This window comes from Felis catus, chromosome B1 (genome assembly GCF_018350175.1).
Source record: "Felis catus isolate Fca126 chromosome B1, F.catus_Fca126_mat1.0, whole genome shotgun sequence".
NCBI lineage: Eukaryota > Metazoa > Chordata > Mammalia > Carnivora > Felidae > Felis > Felis catus.
Window position 1 is genome coordinate 178,325,824 of NC_058371.1, and position 25,991 is coordinate 178,351,814.

The 25,991-nt window shown below is 33.9% G+C and overlaps 1 pseudogene; it reads left to right on the forward strand.

Moving 5' to 3' along the window:
* The window catches only part of LOC101098949, a 36,968-nt pseudogene extending 11,631 nt beyond the window's left edge, over positions 1-25,337 (forward strand).
* Positions 25,338-25,991: the final 654 nt, after the last annotated feature.

A 25,991-nucleotide genomic window follows, 5' to 3' on the forward strand; every position in this document is an offset into this window, starting at 1 on the left:
CTATATCTATTATCTATCTGTATCTATATATCTGTATCTGTCTATTCTATTATTTCTGTTTCTTTGGAGAACTCTATCACATCAGCTTTCATGATTGCCCATGTATTTACCTTTATTGAGATCGTTCCTTATTTCTTCATACAGCTTTGCCTTACTCTCAGTGGGCTTTTATTTCACTCTATATGGGTGGAATTGATCATATCTTGCTGTTTCTTTTTATGCCTTTTGATTATTTTTGTTCAAAATGACATTTGAGGGGCACCTGGGTAGCTCAGTGGTTAAGCATCTGACCTTGGTTCTGGTCATGATCTGATGGTTCGTGGGTTTGAACCCCACGTCTGGCTCTGTGTTGACAGCTGGCAGCCCGAAGCCTGCTTTGGATTCTGTGTCTCCCTCTCCCTCTGTCCCTTCCCCACTTGTTCTCTGTCTCTCTTTCTCTCTCAAAAATAAGTAAATATTTAGAAAATTAAAGAAAAACAACATTTGAATTAAATGATGGGGTAACTCTGGAAATCAGATTCTATCCCCGTCCTCAAAGTTTGCTGTAGTTTGTTTTTTTTTTCTTTTGGTTTTATTTTGTTTTGTTGTGTTGTGATTGGTTTTTACTTATTTGATTTATTTTTATTGTAGGCTGTCTCTGTGCCAAAGATCAGACTCTAGTCTTAAAGAGTCTCAAGTTCTTTGAAGTCTTTTGTGAGACTGTGCCTGAAATGTGTGGTGACTTTCTTTCTAATTTTACCTGTAAAAGCAATTGCTTTTTAATGTTCTAGTCTTTATTGTCCGGCTCCCAAAAGGGAGAAAAATAGAAGAACAATGAAGGTAGGAAAAAAAATAAATAAATAAAACAGTACCAGATCTTTAAATCCCCTGGCAGTCACTCAGCCTAGGGGGAAGGGCTTGTAAAGATGGGAGGATGTACAACAGTGGCCACACCCCTATTTGTGCCTCGATGGTCAGAAGAAGCAATCAGCTGTCAGAGCGCATATCATTGATATTTAGATATCTTTTTTGCACACCTCTGGCTCCTCAGAGATGTGTGCAGACTGTCTAGGAACATGTACACAGCTGCCTTCGATGGAGCTTGGAGTGGGGAATGGGTAGCTGCTACTGTGTGAGAGCTGAAATAGACTAAAATTTATTGTGGGAGCCTTCTCCTGGAAGACTAGAGCCTTCAAAGATTCTAGAGTTACAAAATAGTTATATCACACGGATTCTGACAGTGCCCTTGTCTAGGTGGGGACATAGATTCCTGGTACTTATTATCCTGCCATCTTTCCATAGCTCTCCTCTCATTAATTTTGTTTGCTGTCCTGTGTGACTGACACAGTCCTCAGTTATAGAGGGGGACATCTGACTTAGATCAGGCCAGTCAACGACTCCATACTCACAGATACAGGGTGAGATGCATAGTAAGTAGGTGATCTAGGTGAATAAAGCAGGACCCTCCGTAGAAATGGTGTTCTATAAATTGGGAAAGAAGCACAGGTTCCCTTAAGATCATTAGCTTAGAACATTACATTTCTCTAGAAACATTAGTAGCCGTATACAACACGACACAGGGCAGCTTACTTGATATATAGTCACTTCCATCATTTTACCTTTAGGTCCTATCTTGATTGAAGCTTTATAAGCCTCCATTAACTTCCCATTTAAAAACGATCAATTTATTTTTATTTTGTTTAAGCAATTTTGAGAATAGTTTCTGTCCTATGAAACGGAAATGGATCTAATTATTACTGGCAGGTACCTGACACCTTTAGAGCATTTAGGAAGTGAGGACAGAGACAACTTGAGATAAGACCACCTCTGGAAGCTGAAGCTGAGAACAGCAAGTCAGTCTTTGTAAAAAAAAAAAAAAAAAAAGGTGGTAACTGCCTGCTTCCATTTGTTCTCCAAGCTGAGATGCAGAATCCCATTACCTAATTTTTCAACACACTCCTGAATTCCACCAGTCAGAACTCTTTCCTTTATTTTTCTTTATGATCCTTCCTTTTCGATTATGAAAGCTAATAATTATGAAATGGAATATGAGTGTAGAGCAGCTAAGAAAGAGGTAGTAAGACATTTGAAAGATTATTTTACACTCTAGATATACACTATGCTCCCTCAGCCATGCCACGTATCAAATAATGATGGTGTGTACATTTGAAATATCCTCATTTTTATATTGTTCTCATAATACTCACAGGACCAAGGCAACATAGGAAGGGACTTCCAGTAATGATCATATATCTTTTATGTTATACAGATTCCAAGCTTTTCTAAAAGTACTCAAAAATTTAATTATAAAAGAATAGTTGAAGAGATGCCTTCTGAATTATAGCTGCTACCTGATACCTGTGACAGAAGAAGTGCTTTGTATTCTTCTTTCTTCTATGTTACAGCTAAGGAAACTCTTGATGAGGTCTTGCAATGACTATCCACCTGACTGTGGATCACACACAGATAAATGGACATAATAAAACAGCAAAGCTTTAAAATTTAGTATGAAATCCTTAATTATAGAAATTGTTCTCATTTTTTCCTTACTATCTCTTCATAAAATTCTATGTAATGACTAAAAAGTGAATAAGAATGTCTTAATAATTCAAAGTAATTCTTGTAGTATGGGTACCCTTATAATTAGCTCTAATTATCTGATGGATCTCCCTAAATGGGGGAAAAACAACTTGGGTATTGTAGCAACATTGCTTTCAAAAAATAGGACTGTGCATACTTATCGACCTTTTGATATCCTCAATATTTGGGCAAGGAAATGGATTTCTTTGGAAAATATGATAACGTATATCTTACTCTCAAAGAGTTCAAACACTGCCAGATATAGGGCACATTGTTTATTTGACTGGCAGTATGTTGGTTTATATGTTGTTCTCACGTCAGTGTATTCCAAAATAAGTTTTCCGATATTTTGCGCCTGTTGAAACACTTGAGTTGTGGTAAAACAAGGCTCTCAATCTTACAACATCTGCCTAAGAGAAATGAAGTAGTTACTGACAATATTGGGTGAGATACAATCTTAGGACAGAGTTGAGCAGAGGGAGAGTATGTGTGTGGGCTGAGTTGCCAGGTGTTGGAGTAGTTGGTTAATGCAACAAGCCAAAAATGATGAAGTTTTAAGCCTTTAATCACTTAACGGCAATGGTATAAGCAAGAGGATAAAACTGGAAAAGTCACTAACTCCCCTGTTTATTTTCTTCCAAAGAACAGTACACCAGGGGAGAGTCAGGTAGATCAGCACAGAAGTGGGTGTCATGTCCCTGTTGAAGAAGCACAAAAGAAAAGCCTCTGGCAGTTTTATGGGAGCTGGGATTGGAAAGAAGGCAGGGGAGAAGGGCTAGGAGTGGAAAAATACCGGCCACTGAATCAAATGACAAAAAAATATCTTCAACGTTTTTCTTCCTCTCTCTCCCCATAAAGAGCTCTCAGCAGAGGCACCTGTAAAGAACTCTGGCCAAAGTCTGAAATAAAGGACACTAGGCATGATGGTGCATGCACCAGGAATGCAAATACTGGAAAAGTGTGACCAGCTAGGTTTCATCCTTTCCTGAAACTCCCCTCAGAAACTGGAATGCCCTGCTGTGTGCCTCTTTGGCTTACTCTCCGGCCTGAAAAATCACCCATTGGTTTTTAACCAAGAGCTGGATTTCCCAAAGACACTGATCCATAAATTCGTTGTGTGAAGATTTGAATAATCTTGGGTAGGATCTAGCAAAGCTCCTGGCATTTAATCACTATATAGTGGGTAATTTTTATAACTAATTTTTTTTATTTTAATAAAATCTTTAACATTTTTTTTCTCATGAGTAGCTTAAAAAATATTAACCCAGCAGTAGGGTATAGTAAATATCAGGAATTCAATTTTAAGTTTGCCATTAGAGAATGCTACTATTCTCCCTAACAGTTTAGTTTACTTAAATAATACTTTTAGTGTATAAAAACAACAGTTGTTCTTTTTAACTCTGTGGTCAACAATGATTAGTCTTTCATTTTTCAGTAATGTTGAGTCATACGGTAAATTAGTACATTGAGATGCTCAAAGACCTGTCTTACTGTTCACAAGTACCATACAATCTTAATGTAATGTGAAATAGGGAGACCCATTATTAAGTAATATTACTAAAATCAGAATAAGAAAATTTCATAAAAAGTTTAGTACTTGCCTAACATGACATTAATTTATATAATATATTCTGTATCTTTCTTCTATTTAAAATATTTTATTTGTTAAATCATTGACTTGTTAGACATTGTATATTATAGTAGTATATATTGATTATATAAACTCTTAACATTAAGAGTTTATCATTTTATGAGTCAAGGTTATGTCAGATGAAGCCTAGAGAAATAAATACATTGGCCTCTCTGAGCTCCTTCACCCTGTTATCCTAGAGGTGAACCCTCCCCCTTCCCCATTGGTCAATAGGGAATGGTTGGGCAAACATTTAACATAAAGCATAGCTCTTATTGTCACTTTCTTAGGTAACGATGGAGACTAAATTGATAACCATAGATTTCTTTATATATATGTATATATACATATGTATGCTAAATATAATATATATGCTATGTATATTATATATACACATGTATACACATATATATGTGTATATGTAATATGTATACACATATATATGTGTATATATGTAATATATACACACATGTATACACATATATATGTGCATATATATATATAATATATATACACATGTATACACATATATACGTGTATATCTATCTATATAATATATATACATACACAAAATGTATTCTACAGGCATATATGCTCTAAGGTCATATACATGTATTTTTAGAGAGAAATACAGGTTATTTTTTCAGCTTTATTGAGGTATAATTGACAAAATTACAGGATTTAATCAAGGCATATATCATGACAATTTTATATATGTATACTTTGTGAAAAGATTTCACATACCTAGTTAATCAACACATCCAGCACTATGTCTATATATTTATATCTATCTCTGTCTATCTATCTATATATATTGGTGACAATATTCAAGTTCTAATCCCTTAACAAATTTCAATAGTACATCAACTGTAGTCACACCATCAACTATAATGTATGTTATACATTAGATCCTCATTTATCTTATAACTGAAGATTTGTACACTTTGATTAACCTCTCTCTTTCCCTTACACCACAACCCCTAGCAACCACTTTTCTACTGTTTCTCTAAGTTTGACTTCTTTTTTTTTTCTCAGATTCCACATATGAATGCAGTATTAGTCATTCCTTAGCATATTTCACTTAGTTTGTTTCCATATCTTGGCTAGTGTGAAAAAGGGTGCAATAAATATGGGAATGAAAATCTCTTCAATAACCTGTTTATATTTTCGTGTAATACATACCAAGAAGATTGATTAACGGATCATACGGTAGTTCAATTTAAAAAAAATTTTTTTTTTAGTAATCTCAATATTGTTTTCCATAGTAGCCAAACAGATTTACATTCTCATTAGCAGTGTGCAGGGACTCCACATCTTTTCAAAGACATAATATCTCTTGTCTTTTTTATAATAGTCATTCTAACATGTATGTCATGGCGTCTCATTGTGGTTGTGATTTGCATCTCCCCGATGATGAGCGATGTTGAGCATCTTTTCATGTACCTGCTGGCCATTTGTATGTCTTCTTTAGAAAGTGTCTATTCAGGTCCTTTGACCATTTTTTTTATCAAATTTTTTTTTCATTTTGTTTTTTGCTATTAAGTTGTTTGAATTCATTTCATATAGTGAATATTAACTCTGTGTCAGATATATTATTTACAACAATTTCTCCCATTCCATAAGTTGCCTTTTCAATTTTTTGACGGTTTCCTATGCTGTGCAGAAACTTTACAGTTTGGTGTAGTCCCACTTCCTCATTCTTTCTTTTGTTACCTTAGTTTTGTGTCATCCAAAAAATTGCCAAGAGCAATTTCCCAGAGCTTACCTGCTATCTTCTAGGAGTTTTATGGTTCCAGGTCTTACATTCAAGTCTGTAACCTATAATTGAATTTATTTTTGTGTATGATGTAAGATACTCGTCGAGTTTCATGCTTTTGTATGTGGCTATCCATTTGATCCAACACTATTTCTTTAATAGGCATCTATTTCTCATTTTATGTTTTTGGCTCCTATTCAAAAATTAATTGACTGTATAAATAAGGGTTTATTGCTGGACTATATACTACTCAATGCATATTCCCCTTATTCTGAGTAAAAACCTCAGCTAGAAAGTTTTCTTGGTAACAAAAAAAAATGCTTTCTTCCTTCAGGATCTGAATCCTTGGAAAGCTGTTTCCACTATTGAAAACGATTATACAGGGGGTACTAAAAGATGCCCCAGTGAATTCCTTAAGGTCTAAACATAGACCTCCTTGAACCCATTGAATAGCAACAACCAAATATCCCCTTGACCAACAGAATATATCACATTAGCCACTCTAGTGCTTTCTTCCATTGTTTATTGGTTTAGTACCATTAAGAGCCCAATATGACAAAGGGTAGTTTCAGCTTTCATATTTGTGAAAGTATAGCTGTGTTTCCTCGTGGAAGCATTCCTTTCTTGGGCTCTATGATCTCCATAAACACTGAACCTGGGATCATGGGGAAGAGAAGTAAACATTTCTTCTATTACATGCAATCATGAGAGGTATCTTTCTCAACTTAACCTAGGTCCTGAACTCTTTATTACTGGTTATGAAGGCAAAGCCTTGTATATTGGCTGCTGGTTTCAGATTTATATTGCCTGCTATAGAAATGCATCCCTACTTCACAAAATGATATTTCCATGATTTATTCTTTGCTAACTCATACAACAGTTTTAGGGAGCTAACCAATTCTGGGTGATAGAACTAATTGTATTGCCTGTGATTTCATGGGATTTATTTTAGAGTGTAGGATTTGTGAATTATTCCTGTGTACAGAAGTGATATTGACCATACAATGGACATTCTCAGGTACTTATATGATGGTTCTGGGCAAGGAAACAAATCTATACCTGGAATATGTATCTATTCTTACAGGGAGAAATTGTGCCCCACTAACTCACAATGAAAAGTATAGACTTTAATAAATCTTCTACTTGCCTGCAGATCTCCTAAGGTATTAGGCCATTTTAGGGCTCTACATTGGCCTTTGGTATCAGCGTCTAATCTTCTCAGTAGTGACTGTAGCTAAATAGCCTTGGTGAAATAATTTCATGTCTTTGAATCCATGCTTAGTCACATATCTGCCACAATGAACACTTTGTAAATGAGTCTATTAAGCAAGAACTGGGATGACTAAGAAAAACTAACATCTGAAGGATTGTATCCAACAGTTTAATATATCCCCAATAGAGTGATACCTTCTAGTGTTCATTTGTGAGAGATATAAATATCTTCACACTCTGACCCATTCTGAATACATTCATGTATATTTCCTTTGTCACTGATGTTCTATTGTTGTTCTGAGTACCTGATTAGGAGTCAACCAATTATCCATGACTTATGAATCTGTAGATTTTAACCAAAATACTCAGTTTGTGTTCCAAAGGGGATATATATATATATACACATCCCAAGCTCTCTGCCTACTAAGAAAATCTAATCTAATTGAAAGATATTGGAAGATAGTGTACAAATCCTGGTGGAGTAAGGAATATTCAGTAGAGTAAAATTCATTGTTTCAATAATTACATAAGCAAGGAATAGATATGAATGTCTAGACTCCAAATTAAGAAATGTGTAAAAGGGCAGCAAAAGAAACACAAATAAAGAGGAGATAATAAATAGAAAAGTAAACAAATTTGAAATATAAGTATTTTATATAGGAAATATTTGCAAATAATAAATTTTCTATAAAATTTATCAATTAAATAAAACCTATAGATCTTGGGGCACTGGGGTGCCTCAGTTGGTTGAATGCAGTCAAGCCCCACATTGGGCTCTGAGCTCACAGCACAGAGCCTGTTTGAAATTCTCTCTCTCCCTCTCTCTCTGCCCCATCCCCCACTCATTCTCTTTCTCTCTCTCTCTCCCTCTCTCTCTCTGTCTCTTTTTGTCTCAAAATAAATAAATAAATATTAAAAAAAGAAAAGAAAAACCTATAGATCTGATGAGAGAACTCATTGATCAAACTTGGTAAAAAATAAATATCCATGAATATAAAGGGCACCCACACAAAAACACACAGAGAAGCAAAGTTCCTTTATACATTAACAATTTAGCTTTCTGTTTAAATGCATGACTTTTGGGGTTGGAAAGCCTCTATTTATTCTCATTACTGCCACTTTATAGTATATGGTACTTTATTATAAAAGAGAGGATAATAAAGGTAGTACAAATTTCCAAATATTTATGATGAAATACATGGAAAAATCATTTTATTATTACATATATCAATTACTTATTTAGTATAAATTTATTAAGAACAAAAAAGATAACATGAAGAAATAAAAATATTTCAAATATATCCTTAATATCATGTTAATATTGTAATATGTCAATTATTTTAAGAAAAATTTAATGTTTATTTATTTTTGAGAGAGGGAGAGAGACAGAGAGTGAGTGGGGGAAGGGCAGAGAGAGAGAGGGAGACACAGAATCTGAAGCCGCCTCCAGGCTCTGAGCTGTCAGCTCAGAGCCCGATATGGGGCTCGAACTCACAGACTGAAAAATCATGACGTGCACTGAAGCCAGACATTTAACCAACTGAGCGACCCAGGCACCCCAATTATTTAAAAATATTTGTGTGTTTAGTACAACTTCACTCAAAATCGTCTTTTTTTCCCCCTTAGTTTCCTTCAAAGTTAGACAAGTAAATGGCTTATTTATATCTTGGGAAAACAAAACCATATTTCTATCTTCTACAATTAAATAAATTAATCCATAGATACATACGATTAAAAGCTTAAAATTATATACATATGAATATATACTGTATACTGTAAAATGTTTGATACTATAAAGTATTGCTGTGAAAAATATATTTCAAGTTAAATTTCATAATATATGTATAGATTTTACCACGTAAAATAAAAATATTTTCTTATAATAAAACACTAATATCTGATGAAAGAAATATAAAAGTAAACATACCCTGGAAAAATATTTGAATCATATAAATCTCCTAAACCAAGAATGTAATTCACCTGGAAACAGCATTTCACCACAGGAAAAGTGTGGTTGAACAAATAAAATAGTACAAACAATAAAAAAGAGGAAACTCTGGAGAGAAAAAAATATGACTGAACTAAAAACTTACACAAAATTGTTGATGTCGTTAATAAGCAAATAAATGCAAATAAATATAAGTGAAAATTTAGCTAGTATTTATTGACAAATTAATTGATGCAGATTTAAAACATTAAATTTCTAATCTTTAAGATATACATATTCATATGTTATACTTATAAACTGGCAGGTTTCCAAAAGGGAATCTTGTCATTATGAGTCAGTTTTAAAAATGTGTTACAAAACAATTTCATATCTAGGAATTTACTCTAAGGAGATTATAAAAGATATGAACACAGATTTAGCTAATAGAATATTCAGTGCATAGGTTTTAACATATTACAGAACAGGAATCACCAATAGCTGTAAAGGTCATACATTTTAGATAAGGAAAGATTTCTGTAGGAAAGCACGTGGAGAGATATATACATATTCAATACCCACATTCATGTGTATCATTTGTATTTACTATGAAATTCAAATTCTTTGTGTGTATGTGTGTGTGTATAATCTAATTAGAAAGATATGCATATATTTGCAAAGATATATATGACTCAAATACAAATATATATAAATATATATGTATATACACAAATGTATGCACACAAAGGTAATTATAAATACACACAACTACCACATGTGAATGAAATCATATAGTATTTGCCTTTCTCTGACTGACTTATTTTGCTCAGCATAATACTCCAGCTCCAAAAAGTGAAACAAACAATCATAAAGGAAAAAAGAGAAAGGCAAACGAAACAACAGAGCCTCAATTATAGAGAACAAAGCAATCGTTGCCAGAGGAGAGGTGAATGGGGGGATGGGTTAAATAGGTGATAGGGATGCACTTGTGATCAACACTAGGGTGACGTATGTCAGTGCTGAATTATAAATTGTGTACCTGAAATTAATATTACACTATATATGGTAAATAATGGAATTTAAATACAAATTTAAAAAATAAAAGAACAAAACAAAGAAACAAAACTTTGCAAGAAAAAATACATTAATAAACTGCATATCAATTAGTAAAATTAAACTGAATTTATAATTTAAATACTGTAAAAAAGGAACCTAGAAAACACTTAAATTGTTCCTACATAAAGACAAAATTAAAAGAAAACTATTTAAATTAGAGAAAATCTAAAACCTTAAAAAATCCAGAAAATAAAATCAGTAGTATCTAGGCATTGAAAAAGCAATGCAAATATATTAATTTAATGCATATTGGTGGGAAATTGATTTAAAGTTTCTGTATTTTTGAAATATTCTTCAATGAATCTAAAATCCTTTAATCAAGGAAACATAGCAGAATATAGGATATTACAAAGAAATCTTCCAGCTGTGCCAAAAACTGTCACCTGGAGCAATGCTCATTGGATCGGATGTCTGTATTCTTTAACAAGAAAAGATAAATTCCTTAAGGCTTTTACTCAAGAACCTGAAAAAGACTGAAAAAGAATTTTGTATGTATACAAATATTTATTTACATGTAATCTCGTTTCTCTTTTAGAACACTATTTATATACTAAAAATTTTGGACAATAGAAGATAATTTTTATTTAGATAATTATAAACATAAATACAATAGAAAACTAAAAGTCCATTGTAATAATGATATTAAAATATTGAATGATCTTGGGATGTTGTTGCTATTGTAGTGTTAAAGCAATAAATAATATGAGATATTTAAAATATATACATATGTATATATACTTATATAGGTCGTGTTTGTGTATGTTTTAGTATCGTTAGAAAGAAATCTATTAAATTTTATCATGAGCTTTCTGTTGTCAGAATACAGATAATTATGACTTTCAATATAATGTTAAAATCACTTTACAGATTTAACTTTTCACCATTGTATGAAATATTATGACAAGATAACTGAACAGTGGCCAAAGAGATTTAGTTAAATCAATAAATAAAATCACCAAATACAATGGAAGCCCACATTATGACTAGAATTTATACGGTATATACATAGAGATTCAGATTTTTACTGAAAAAGTGTTATATTTGCAATGAGAGAAGGTTTATAAGGTAGAAATTTTGTCAAACGAACATTGTTTTGACTACAAGAAGGGCAATGACGACAGAGGTGACTTTGTCTAAGGATTGCTTTTAGCTCATTCATTGGAGTAAATTTTCCCAGTAACATCACTGAGCCCAGATGGATTATATAGATGGATATATATGGATTATATAGAACTGTAGAACTGTAAAATAGAAAATGCCCTTGGCAATTGTTAAATAAGACAAAACAGTTTTTATAAGTAAGAAATATGTTAACTATACTCAATAATATACATAATAAATAGATAATAAAATTAAAGTAAATAAGAAATATGAAATGCTAAATATATAATAACCTTTTCATAACAAAAATTTGACTTTACAAAGGGAGTTTAATTAAAGAAAGCAACATTCTTTGCAACTGGTAGACTTTGGGGGTGAAAGTAGCCTAGAAACACCAGTAGCAGCTAAGAGCTAACAATTAGTGTGTACTCAGTGAGCGATTGATTAAGTCATTCTTCAAAATTACTCTGAGATGAATGCGACTTCTACCCATTACTTCTACCCTTATATAAGATAGAGGAGAAAGAGGCACAGAAAACCTAAGTCATTTGCTCACATTTTCACAAGTAGGAAACGGTGGGATACAGGATTTGACCTAGAGCTTCTGCTTCTGAAGTAATATTTTTCTTTATAAAATAAGATTTTGTAATAAGTGAAAGCATATGCACAAATTAAGTTTATAATATACTGATTAACATAGAGCAAGAGATGTTTTTAGAATCTACAATTGTGGAATTTTGGTTTGATTTGAAAAGCTCCTGATGTAAAACTTTAAGAGGTCCCATAGTGTTTCTATATAAAATCTTGTCATTAAAATTTACACCATGTCATTTTTACTTTTGTCCCTTTTTTCTAAATTGAAGCTAAATGGGAGTTAACTTTAAGGTCTACTTTCTGATTAAACACCAACTTTAAAACAAGGACACTACCTAAAATGTTTTAAAACTTTTTTTTTTTTCATTCAGACACTTCTGGGCTTCCACCAAAATATAAAGAAAAGAAATCCCCTTAAAACCATTTTATCACATAAAACAAGTTTTAGAGAAGAAACACTGACTGGTTGCAGAGAGACATTAAATGTGCCTCTCAAAGTACATCACACTCACTCACACACACACACACACACCACCATATTCTCTAAGTTCAGAATAAGTTCAGATAAATGAATGCCTGTCATTGAAAGAGCTTCCTAGTATCAGGCCTGGCTGTTTTGGGGACTATGAAGGAGAATCAAGCTGTGCTACACATTGGGATCGCTGCCAAATGAATGACATTTCCTGAGAACATAGGCAGAATTTTAAGAAGTTGCCTTGTCCTTCCTAAACAGTTGGGTTAAAGGGTATTAAAAAAAATAAAAAGAAAGAAAAAAAAAAGAAGAAAAAGACACAGTCAACCTGCTGGGGAGACAAAAGAAAAAAAGCCAACATATCTTTAAACTTAACTGAGCTGAGAAGAAGCTATATGGCAAGAAGCGATTTATTACACAGATTTAATGTTTTGACTTTTTTTGGTCATTTTTCAGTTGGAAGAAAGCTAAGTATTTTCTGTATTTTGGCTGTTTACAATTTAGAAAAACACATGAATAAATATATGGCCAAAGGAATTGACTGGATTTGGTCTTATTCTCACTAAAATTATGTAGAAGTACAGTGGAGACTAAAATGTTTTTAATTTTTAAAATTGAGTACTATCAGAAAAAAAATGAAGTGACAACAGGACATTAGAGCTTTGACATCTGAATTGAAAGCTGAAATCTCATAGTGACGAGGGCAGGAAAAGTTTTACACATTCAAGGCACAGTCCCCACTGAACTTCTTGCATAAAGTTGAGAGCCCATAAGGAATTCATTTACGGAGTGCCCGAAGGGTAGCATAGAGAAAAGGCATTCCTAGAAGTTATAAAGTTTTATAATTGTCTACATTTGAAGAAAGACACGAGTCTTTATACAGACATGCATGCTGAGTCTAAAGTAAGATATTAAAAAATAAAATTCATATTTTCAAAGAGATATTAGCAGTGACTAGAGATAATAAATGGATTATGTATCAATGTGTTAATAAGGTTGGCCAAAGAATTCTCATCAAAAACTTAAAGAAAGTATTCATTAAACTAGAATTCTATACCCAGATCAGTTATCTTTCAGGTATGAAGAGTTATATACAGATATTTTAGAATAAAAAGTGAGTATCACTCATGGGTCCAGCAGATAAATTGCTAAAGTACATAAATCCAGCAGGAAAAATTGAAATGCATGTAGCATGTATAAAAAGTTGGTACATCTTTGGTGAATATAATTAATCATTGACTGAATAAAAATAGAAGGTTTTATTTAAAGTTGAAAACATAAAGGGCTTCAAATTCCAGTTAGCATAGCTGGAAGGGAGGAAATTGTCAAAGCATTCTAAAATTCCTTTATTTTTTCATAGGGAGGTAAGAGATATTGATTACATTAGGACTTGGTAAAATCAAGTTCACAAGTTAAAAATTAAGAGGTTGCTGCTAAATGATTATTAAAGGAGTGCATACCTTTCAAAAAATAGATAACAGAGCTTATCAATAAAATTCAAGGAAGAAAGGGGTAAGAAATTGAAAATATAAAAAAATAAAAATTTTTAAAACTTTAAAAATAATTTGCCAATAAATTATACTAAAAAAAGCTTTAAAATTTTGTCTGAAATAGGTGATAACAAAATAAACAATTAAAAAAAAAAAACAAAAACATTTGAAACCAAGCCCAGAAACCAAAAGATCACTAGAAATAACAAATGAAGTGTGTGTAAAACGTTTCTGGGAAAAGTATGACATTTTCTTGAAAGAAATAAAAGTGGATCTAAATACATAGAGACCAGCAGATTTTCAAGCCATCAGTATCCTCTAGTAATCCAACTAATTTCATACAGAAATTGACAGAATATCCTGAAATTTGTGAGTATGAATAAATCATCAAGAACAGCTACAGTGATTTTGAAAAAAGCAAGAGAACATTTGGGGATTGAACTCTCAATTACTTTTTCAAAAAATGTATGTAGAAAATAGCAAAAGTGTTCTCAAATTGGATGGTAGTTTAATCTTCGTATTTGACATTAAAATCTGTGTACTGAACTCTATTATAGGAACAGTTCACAATTTAAACTGAAAAGATTTCAATATTGTTAGTTTTAAATTGTTTTTACTCCTTTGTAGATAATTACAGTAACTATACATTAGGAAAAGAACACACAAAAATAGAACTATTAAAATAATTCCTCATTTCAATTTGTACCTATTCAACTGTGGTTGCTTACCTACACCATTTAATTTCAGTAAGCTTATTTAATAACAAAAAACAAACAAACAAACAAATGAAACAAGTAAATTCATTCCCAAATACTTCATTTGAGTAGACAACTGGTGATTATGTTTGAGAAAGTCAATTTAAAGGTTTCAAAAACATCACATTCTTACAATAGTTTATATTTTCTTCCGTTTTATAGAGAATCTTGAAGAGGCAGTATTTTACCAAATCAGGAATTAAAGACCTATTCCATGCTCCTAAATTCAATGAAAATTTTAAATATTGGAGGAGCACATCCCACTCTTGATTTTAGCTCAGATCATGACCTCACAGTTCTTGAGCTCAAGCCCCACATCAGGCTCTGCACTGACAACACAGAGCCTGCTTGGGATTCTCTGTCTCTGTCTCTGTGTCTCTCTCTCTTGCTATCTGCCCTTTGCCCACTCACACTCGCTCTGTCTCTCTCTGTGTCTCTCAAAATAAATAAATAAACAGAAAAATCTTTCTTTAAAAAAATGGATATTTTGCTGAAAACTTTAAAGGGAAAGGTGTCTTTGATATCCAAAGCTTTCAGAAGCCATTTCCTGAATCTATGTGTATTTTTACATGATTTCTAGTCTCAGGATTATATCTCTGTTTGTATTCTTCAGTCCTTGAGTGTTACCTCTGTCCAGCAATGTGAAACCAGCTCTTCAGGGGTTGCAGAAGAAAGTCATTTATACCAATCATGAGTGGATGTGTTAAATTCTAGTAAAATCACTACTGTTTTTATTGTGGGGCTTGTGTGAGGGATAAACCATCGGGTTTATCATGCAGTGTGGAAGCCACCACCCTCACAAAACTTCTGCTCTCTTTCCTCCTCTTCCTTTTATTCTCACAGATAATTCTGGATCTCTGAGTTTATTTTCTATGTTATGTAGCACAGTCTTCTCCTTTAACAAGGCCCTCTTGTTTTCTACCTTTTTGAACATTTCTTGTAGTTGCCCCCCCCTAAAAATATAAATATATAAGTTATGGAGTATACAAAGCTGATAAGCCCTGAGGAGAGAAAAAAAAAACAATAGAAAAGGAGAAGGATGAGCCTGGAAGAGGGGTGGTTGTGGTTTACAAGAAGGAGACAGACCTCAATGAGTTTTCTGTTCAATTTACAATAGACGCAAGTAATTTCTAAGCAGCTTAAACCAGGACTCTATCTTCAAATTGTATGTTTTATGATTCTAACATCAATCACCAGCCTTGTTCTCTAAGACTTTGTTGTTTACTAACCTTTGTCATAGTCATTTTGAAATTTAGGTTTCTGGTACAACTATTTTCTTGGCTCAAGATCTTGGTTGCTGGCATTCTTCATATCCTTTGTCACAGCTCTCAATCTGAACCTTTACTCTTCAGTACCCCGTTCCTCAATGAGTCACTCAAATAGTGTCTGTTTAGCCCAATTCCCAGGGAGTGAATCACACACATCCAAATATGTGATGTAGACTCTTTCAAAGTCATCACTCTGAGTTGAAATGATAATTTTAATGATGCAATAATGTTCAAGATGTTTGGGAACTCTTCTTTGAGACTGTCTTCAGAAATCTGGTATAGTCTCTTGATTATATGCAGTGATGATGAGGCTCTTAACATTCATATATATATATATATATATATATATATATATATATATAAAGACAGATATGTATTAATTTGTAGAGATATATCTATAACATTGAGCATATCCTTTGAAAAGATGTTCAGTTTTAGAGAATTAAAAAATGTATTCTGACCTGCATTTGATAAAATGAAAAACACTGGTTTGCTTAATGGGGAGGACGGGGTATATGAAATTTTAAGTTTTTGGAAGAAACAGAGCATAAACTGAGATTGTATCATTGTATTGTTCTGCATACTATTTTAAGACCACCAAAAATATTTTATTGATGTTTTAATTAATTGATATCATGATTAAGTACTATAAAGAAGTGAACAAAAATGGTTTAGAAATATAAAATTCTTTTAATAACCTAATATATATGAAAGCTTACTATTGGTGAGGTACTTGCTTTAAGAAATGTATATATATATTTACTCTTAACTTTAATTCTTTCATCTTTCAGTGAGGCAAACAGCAAAATCCACTGGTCATTTAGAAAATATAAAATACAGAAATTTGCATTAACATATAGAAAGTTATATAAAATACTTATATTTGCAAATACATGCAGAAATGAAATGACTTTTTAAATCCTTGAAGTAATTTTCAATACCAAGCCTTGAATTTAGAATCAACTTTTAATGGACATCCAACTCAACATAATAATTCTCATTTTGAAAATAACTTGTCAATTATTTTGTCATTCCTGTGGTTACACTGTGTTTATGTCAACTACATCACATTAAAGAATTATGTATATGAGCAATCATTCTGTCATTCATAAGTTGTTTCCTCGGAACTACATTATTGAAGCAGTAACTATAATTAGGTTTTACAGTTTAGGGAGAGGCCAACTTAAGAGCGTGTTCACAGATTGTTATGGCTTCAGAACATATCTTGCCATGGGATCATAGCTAAGCAAGATACAAGAGTTTCAACTTCAAATATGGATATGTACTGCTTACCTCCTGGGGCACTCTTCACGTCATATTGGAGAGAGAAAGCATACTGTAAGGGAAGGATGGTAAGGAGATCTCCAAATTAATTATATCATTCAAGAAAAAGAAAGAAACAATGAACACACACACACACACACACACACACACACACACACAATCCTTATGTCTCCTTAGGAAGTCTCTTAACCACCAATTCTTGTCCCTCCAATGTTGCTTTTCTGGATCGATGTGTCCCTTGCAATTTCCTTAGTTGACAGTCCTCTAATCCAACTGTTTATGAAATTTAGATCACTGCTTCTGCTAGCAAACACATTTTAAATCCATTGTATACCTGTTGAATTCTGTTGCCCAACCCTTATCACCATTATCCTCCCCCACACCCCCTCTCAATGTTATGGGCAATGAATTGGGTGATTTGTTGCTTTTCCTCACAACCTTGTTTGTCAGGGAACAGGAGTAGTTACTTTATATTTTCTAGACTTTTTTTTTTTTTCTTGAGACAGAACTGGTGGTAGATATACAGATGAGGGTATATAGAGGAATTTTGATAAGACTGGTAGCAGCACCGGGAAACAATAGGAGCATTGAATTGATTTATGGGGGTGGGGTAGTGGAGGTAGGTCTTGTTTTGTTTTGTTTTGTTTTATTTTGTTTAATAGTCATAGGGGAACTAAAAAAGAAAGTATGTGAGATATTTATCCAGGCCAAATATTTTTGGACAATCAGTAAGAAATTTATTGTTGCTACTGTATCCACAGTAGCTTGTTTCCTAGACCTTTACATTTTTTTCAGATTACCTCCTTTTATTCAAAACGGGAAGGAAATGGTCCCTAACATGTTTCACAAATTGTTATTGCCTTTTATTCTTCTAGTTTACTGATGTGGCATCCAGCGACACTTAACACATTTTAAGTGTCTAAAAAAAAAAGACTTTAACTTAGAAGTGATAGAGTGGATTCTCCAACACCATTTGCTAAATGCATCTCTTGAAAGGTCTTGCAAAAGTTAAATCCTATGTCAGGTACATGGAATACATTTGTAAACAACTTACCTTTACTTCCTTTAGGTAGGTAGACTTCCAGCTTCATCTAGTGGCTTCAAAAGCATTTTCTTTTCTTTTTTTTAATGTTTTATTTATATTTGAGAGAGAGAGAGAGAGAGAGAGAGAGAGAGCAAGTGGAGGGGGGATGCTGAGAGACGGAGACAGAATCTGAAGCGGGCTCCAGGCTCTGAGCTGAGAGCTGTCAGAACAGAGCCTGATGCGCGGCTGGAACTCACGAACTGTGAGACCATGACCTGAGCTGCAGTTGGAAGCTGAACCAACTGAGCCACCCAGGTGCCCCGTCTCAGAAACATTTTCATTTGCAGAGTTGCACCTTATAGCTCTTACTATTAATCAGTCCCACAGCTTCACCGAACAAAAATAGATTTATTACTTCCAGACATCTCCATCCTGTGCATGTCACTATCTTCCTTTTTAAATCAGAATTTTCAGTTGAAGACAAAAAATATCCTAACATAGTGACTAATGTCGCATATAGAATTAGAAGGAAAAATCTATGTGCCAAAAACTATACCCGTGAACTATTATGATATAAAGAACTGTCTACTAGTGAGTGTAAGTACATATATTTCTGTAAATTTATGCTTGTGTGTGTGCCTACACGAGTGTATATATATATATATAATATATATATATATTATATATATATATATATATATATTTGCATGTAAACATGCTGATATGCTTGAAAAGAAGTAGTCTCAGAGAAGAAAGAGATACAATGTGTGAGCTATTCAGTTTGTCCATTACATGCCTATATGTATATGAAAGGAAGCACTATTAATAGTTATACCAAGACAGTAAGTATAAACCAATACTGCCCCTGGAAAAACACGATACATGTTTAGGTGCACACACACATCACAGATTGCACATATTAATGTGGATTTGTGCTAAGCCTATTTTCAGTTAGTTCTTTCGAGACCAATGGTATGTATATGCTGTTTCCCATTGAGTGATTGTAGTGACAGCCCATGAAAGTATATTATACCTCGTGACTTCCCATAGCTGAGCTCATGTTGTTATAAACCTGGCAGTTCCACTACCTCATTCAATATACCTCAAATAGTAATAGCTCAATAAAGCCAGAGATTTGGAAGTGTTTATATCTATAGATTATATAGATGAATTTTACACGGTTGTTTGGGCTTTTATTAAGTATGGTTTGATATATGCTTCAAATAAACCCCTGCCTGTAAACCTCTGGCAGTAAACTAAAAACACATTTACTAAATAGAATCAACTGTGTGTTTCTTTTTATGCAATATTTTCCTTCAAGCCTCTTTCTTTTTCATAATGTTAGTTTACAAAGGGGTAAATTGACATTAACTGTTTTGCAAGTTCAAGGGCTAAGAGGATGTGTTTGAACCTGTCTTTCTAAGAAGGACTAAGTGGAATAGATTGGACTTGAACAGCTGGTCCTGAAAGATGAAGATCACTAGGGTCACTAAGAAGAAAAAGAGAGGGCATGTGTGATCAATATTACTAGTTGTTAAAATCTTTCTCAGTCACATTGTTTACTTGCTTTGAGTGATGAAAGGTAAGAGGTGTAAAAGCAAATAATTCTATGACTATCTATCTATCTATCTATCTATCTATCTATATCTTTATATATTAAAGTTGTGATCAGCTTTGCCGAGTCTCAAATACTTTGTCAGCTGAAAATCATCCATATATAATGATGTGTGTATGGACAATTCTATTGCTGAATCTAAGAATAAATATATTTCACCTCTATCTCACACATATATGCACACATATACAACATGTATTACACATATAGACTTATATTTTTGCTTCATTTATATGCATGTTAACATATACACAGAAGTGTATATGTGTGTTATACACATATATATATATATATATATATATATATATATATAAAATATATGATCTAAGGAAGTAGAAAGTACAGTTGCTCTCATTTTACTCTTTTAAATACTTAGGAGGTATATTAGATAAGTAGAGTTTGCTTTTATGCATTTAAATAAAGAATGACTGAGATCCAATGTTTCAAATCTGATAAAGAGCTCTTATTTGAAATTAATTATCTTTCTATTATATCTGTTTGCCCTCTAAAATACTCTCAATATATTGTGTCTCTGGCTATAATTAGAACAGGATCTCAATTATTTGCAGATGGATGGATAGAGAATGGATAGTTGAGTTAATGGCTGATTGATAGATACGAGAACCACACTTGTTCCACCATCTTGTGAAGAATTTATCAACACACTCTGACTTGTGTGAACACTTGTACACTTTGTAAATGGTCCTCCCTTGAGGTCTCTGCAGCTAGTTGTCCTCTTGGCCTCCAAGTGTCTTTCTGACCTGGCGTAATGCTATGCACTGAGTAGGAAAGCAATAACTTGTCCATTCAACCAATGTAATTCCAAATTTGAGAGCTATGACCTGGAGATTTGCATGAGTTTGATAGGAAGACTAAGCCAACTCTGTAGAAGTGCTTTTTCAGTCCTTATTTTTTTTCCATTTTATTTGATTTCTATTTTGCAAATGATCCTGATTTGCTTCAGCGTTCCTTCTTCCCCTTTCTGGGAAGTGTACATCTGCTTCTGACATCTGTCTTCTATCTTCCTTTGTAAATTATGAAGTGATGCCAACTCCTTTTATCAACAAATTACCCTTAGAAGCATTTAGAGGCTATAATGATTCTTTGATTTTCTTTGATTCTTTATGAATTTGCAAAATGACTTGATGCTTATATTAGCTTTGTTTGTCCTTTCTTTTTCCATATTTAATATTTATAGTTGGCAGGCCCAGATGGTGTACTTTGTTATGTCCTGAAATGTTGCTATTTTTTTCATTCCTTAATTACAGGAATGTCAGTCTGTAATATCCCCAGCCTCCGTCTCTCGTTGACATTGTAGATTTCACATTTGTTGTATTATTTATTGAACTGACTGAATGTTTGACACTGTGAAATATACAGTAATCTTTCCCTAACCTTGCTGCTTTTCCTTGTTTGTCTACATTGACCATTTGCCTCTGCTGTTAGATGATACCCTCAATTTGTTGCATTTTTAAAAGTTTTGCAGATATTTTAGACATTGATAACTCCTCATAAACAAGACACTGAGAAATGAGAAAAATAAAACAATTTGAGTTGCAGGGTAGCAGCCAGAGACATTGTAGAAAAGTATACAAACAGGTTTTTTGGAGCTCTAGAAGTGCCCTTATAATTTGGTAGAGAAAAAGTACATGTATTTATTTCACATTTTACAAAGTCTGTATCTTTTAGGAATGTAGTTCATAAAACCATATAGTGATAGGCCTCATTCATATAATTAAAAGTACCAGTGATTTCTTCTCAGAAATGTATTTAATTTTGTTTATTAAAATTTTGAGCAACATCATCTTTCTGCTCAATCAGTGGCGAATTCTTACAACTCATTTTCCTAAGAATCTTCAATAAAATGTACAAGGACTTTGCATATTAACATCTTAAGATCTTGCTTCTAGTTACATAGCAGACTTCCCCAATAACTTTTCATTCCCCAACTCTGCTTACATTTCCTGAATGCTAACAGGAACTATAATGCAAAGTATTTCCTTTCGAATTAATTTAATTTAACATATCAAGAACTACTAAAAATATCTTCTTAAAAATGAGGTATATTTTTTGATATGCTAGCATTCTTTCAAAAATTTCCTGAGAGACAGACCTAGAAATAGAAGTATCCTATTCATATAACAGTCCCACTTTGGGCAGCGAAGTCAGTACTTTGTCCTTGCATTCAACAGCACATGACATTACATGGATTTCTCAACTACAGCACCTGACAGTGTCAGCCACCTTTTAAAAAGACATTTGTAGGGGCACCTGGGTGGCTCAGTCGGTTGAGCGTCCGACTTGGGCTCAGGTCATGATCTCGCAGTCTGTGAGTTCGAGCCCCATGTCGGGCTCTATGCTGACAGCTCAGAGCCTGGAGCCTGTTTCGGATTCTGTGTCTCCCTCTCTCTCTGCCCCTCCCTGCTCATGCCCTGTCTCTCTCTCTCTCTGTGTCAAAAATAAATAAACATTAAAAAAATTAAAAAATAAATAAAAAGACATTTGTAGCATCACTAAAGACTGTTTTTCTCCTATCCCACGCATCTCAGAGGGTGCTACCTGACCTTTTGTCTTTTAGTCCATTTCATTATATTTCTTTCTAATTTCAATTCAGAACAAAGGATATACTGCATTCTAAAACTATTGGATTCAAGGAATGGCTGGATTGATGACCTATTTCCAAATTGGCATTTGACCTTATTATGTAATTTGGAATATGTGAAGGCAAATCATATTTTTATTAACAGTGCCCATACAAGCAGCACATCGCATTGAACACTGACCCAATGGCAGACAAAGCATTGCAAACAGCTGCCTTGTGTCCATGTTCTATCATAGGTGCATATCCATGTGCACATTCATATGCTATTGCCTATGTTGTATTTATACACACACACACACACACGCACACACACACACACACACACACACACGCACATTTAAGATACTCCACATGAAAGAAAGGACTTGGGGCTAATTATAAAATAGATCTAACAAAACCGGAACACCTTTTCTTATTGATTTTGTTTAAATGTTTATTTATTTTTGAGAGAGAGAGAAAGGCAGAGCATGAGCTGGGGAAGGGCAGAGATAGAGGGAGACACAAAATCCGAAGCAGGCTCCAGACTCAGCTGTCAGCATACAACCTGAGGTGGGGCTTGAACTCACGAACCACAAGATCATAACCCGAGCAGAAGTAGGATGCCCAAGTGACTGAGCCACCTAGGGGCCCCCAGAACACCTTAAAAATATACATACACACACACACACACACACACACACATATATATATATATATATATATATATATATATAGTGTATATATATACACTATATATATATATAGTATATAATATGTAGTATATATATATATATAACTAGTAACAAGTAACAAGTGGCTACCTGTAAGTAGCTCTGACCTTCTTGTGCTACTTTCACTGTTTAAATGTTTCTTAGCACTAGTTACAATGTTTTTTCTTCCAAACCAGCCAGTTCCATAACCTGAGCACTGGTGACATTCTGTTCTCACATCTAAATATCATATGTCTTCGTTGCTATGTGTTTACTCTGTAAAATGTGTCCTACTCTGAAATATAGTGTCCTTCCCATGAAATCTGAAACTTACATAATAGGTGGTTTATGAGTTAAATAGGTTAGGACAGAGAATGCTTTTGGAGTAAGGAAAGGAGGTCAGAAAATGTAAAGAAACCAGGTCAGATCATGAAGACGCAATTTCTGGTATAAAGTCTATTACTTACATTTTCATCCTTATCGTCCACCACAAAGTACTAACATATAATCAGGGACTTCTTTCATAGACTCCCAGTGTCTCCTAGTTTACTAACTTCTTTGTTAGTAAACTTTCATATTACAGTTTGTAAACTTTCATATTAAAATGTCTTTTATTGAAACCCAATTTTTTCACAGCCATTAATAGTTTTACTGCTTTTCCACCATTTGCGTGGGTACCATCAGATCTGTATAACTTTGCATTTACACAGAAATTCTCAATTTTGATAAACCACTCCCAGTTCTTTGAAAATCATGATCAGGGGAGATGTGGCCATATAATAGCTTCATGATGATGACTTTATTCTCTCTCTTAGGATAAACTACTGCATACTATTTTCTTCTCCCCATCTTACCAAAATTTTTGTACAGACTTTCAGGTAGTCCAGTGTTCATAAGTTTCAGAATCCATGCATGTGGAAAATATAGTTGTGCATAAAGTGTCCATATTGTTTTTTATGATGATACTAAACAAAATCACTTGTCATGTGCAATGGGAAAAAAAATTGTTTTATCTCAAATGGTCATAATATTAGGCTGGAAAAGGAGAAAATGGCAAGAAGCAGGACTAAAACTTACTGAGAACCAAGTGCTGTGCATGGGTGTTCCAGGGCTTTTGAGATCATTTAATCCAACAGGAACTCTATTTGACTGTTTTAATATATAGACCATGGGTGGTATATATCCATTGTTAACTAAATCTGAGGTTCTTTGCTCTCCCTTGGATTGAAAGATTTAACTTATTCTTGCTTTCTTACATATTGAGGAAAAAAATCTCAATGTAACTTTACACCAGTTAAAATTGTTTACATTGGAGCCCAGAGCCCCAGAGCCCCAGCAGGTTGCTACTGGAGTCCCAGCTGTCACCCATCTCTTCTTTCCTTTCAACCTGACAGATCGCGCTGCACTCTGTCCTTCACTAAGGAGTTCTTGGTGGGTAGAGGGGCTACAGTAAAGCCCACCGAGTGAGTCAAGCGCTGCTACAGGTGCAGTATGCAAGCAAGCAAATCGTCACAGATAAGCAATACAAGTGTATTGTAGGCTGTGTGGTTCACATCCCCAGGGAGCAGATGGTGTCCTTCTGGCCTGGTAACCTGGCCAATGTCATCAGCTACTTCTCCACCCAGCCTCTCAATTTTGCCCCCAAAGGTAAACATAAGCAGATCTTCCTGGGTGGTGTGGACAAGAAAACCCAGTTTTGGTGCTACTTTGCAGGGAATCTGGCATCAGGTGCTGCCCCTGGGACCCCTTCCTGGTGTTTTGTGTATCCTCTTGATTTTGCCCATACCCGATGTGAGCAAACTTGGAGCTGAAAGGGAATTCAGAGGTCTTGATGACTGCCTGGTTAGGATCTACAAATCTGATGAGATTGAGGGAATGTACCAAGGCTTTAATGTGCTTGTGTAGGGGTATTATCATCTACTCAGCTGCCTACTTTGGTATCTATGACACTGCTTCCAGATCCCAAGAGTACTCATGTCTTCATCAGCTGGATGATTGCACAATCTGTTACAGTGGTTTCTGGGTTGACTTTCAATCCATTCGACACTGTTCACGGCCACATGATGATGCAGTCAGGGCACAAAGGAACTGGCATCATGTACACAGGCATGCTTGACTGTTGGAGGAAGATTGTTCATGACGAAGGAGTGAAAGCTTTTTCCAAGGGTCCACAGTCCAGTGCTTTCAGAGGAATGGGTGGTGGTTTCGTACTTGTCCTGTATGATGAAATCATGACGTTCACCTAAGATATTTTCCAGTTTTTTTTTTTCCCCGTGAACATGCGTGTTGAATTATCTAACATTTCTTGAGCATTCTTGACATACTGGTGGCAGTCCATTTATCAATGGCCACTGTTTACTGAAAGCAAATGGAAATGGAAAGCAATAATATTCATCTGACCAGTTTTCTCTTAAAGCCATTTCCATGATGATGGGACTCAATTATATTTTTTTGATTTCAGTCACTCCTAGTAAGTAACTATGAAGAAATAAAAAAAAAAGTATCTGAAATATAAAAACAAATAAATAAAATTGTTTACATTGGACATATTTTTTCAACCTCTTTATTACTTTCTAAAATTCCTTAGATTTGTTTTAAATTGTCTGTACTCTTAATTCTCCCATATGCTTGGTTAAAAGCGCTTATTCTGAAATATAAAAAAGCACAAGAATATATACATTGATTTAAACTGTATGGCTTCCTTTCACTTTTAACTCTACAGTAGTGTTGAGCAGAGCAGCAGGGTGATTTTTTAGTGGCCTATTCCATCCGTAAGTCATTTAGCAGGCTTGAGAAACCATATTAATTCTGTAACTATTCCTGTAAAACAGTAATATCTACTCTATTTTCATTGAATTAATTTCATTAAAATAAACTCTACTTGCCTAAAGTCAGGAAAA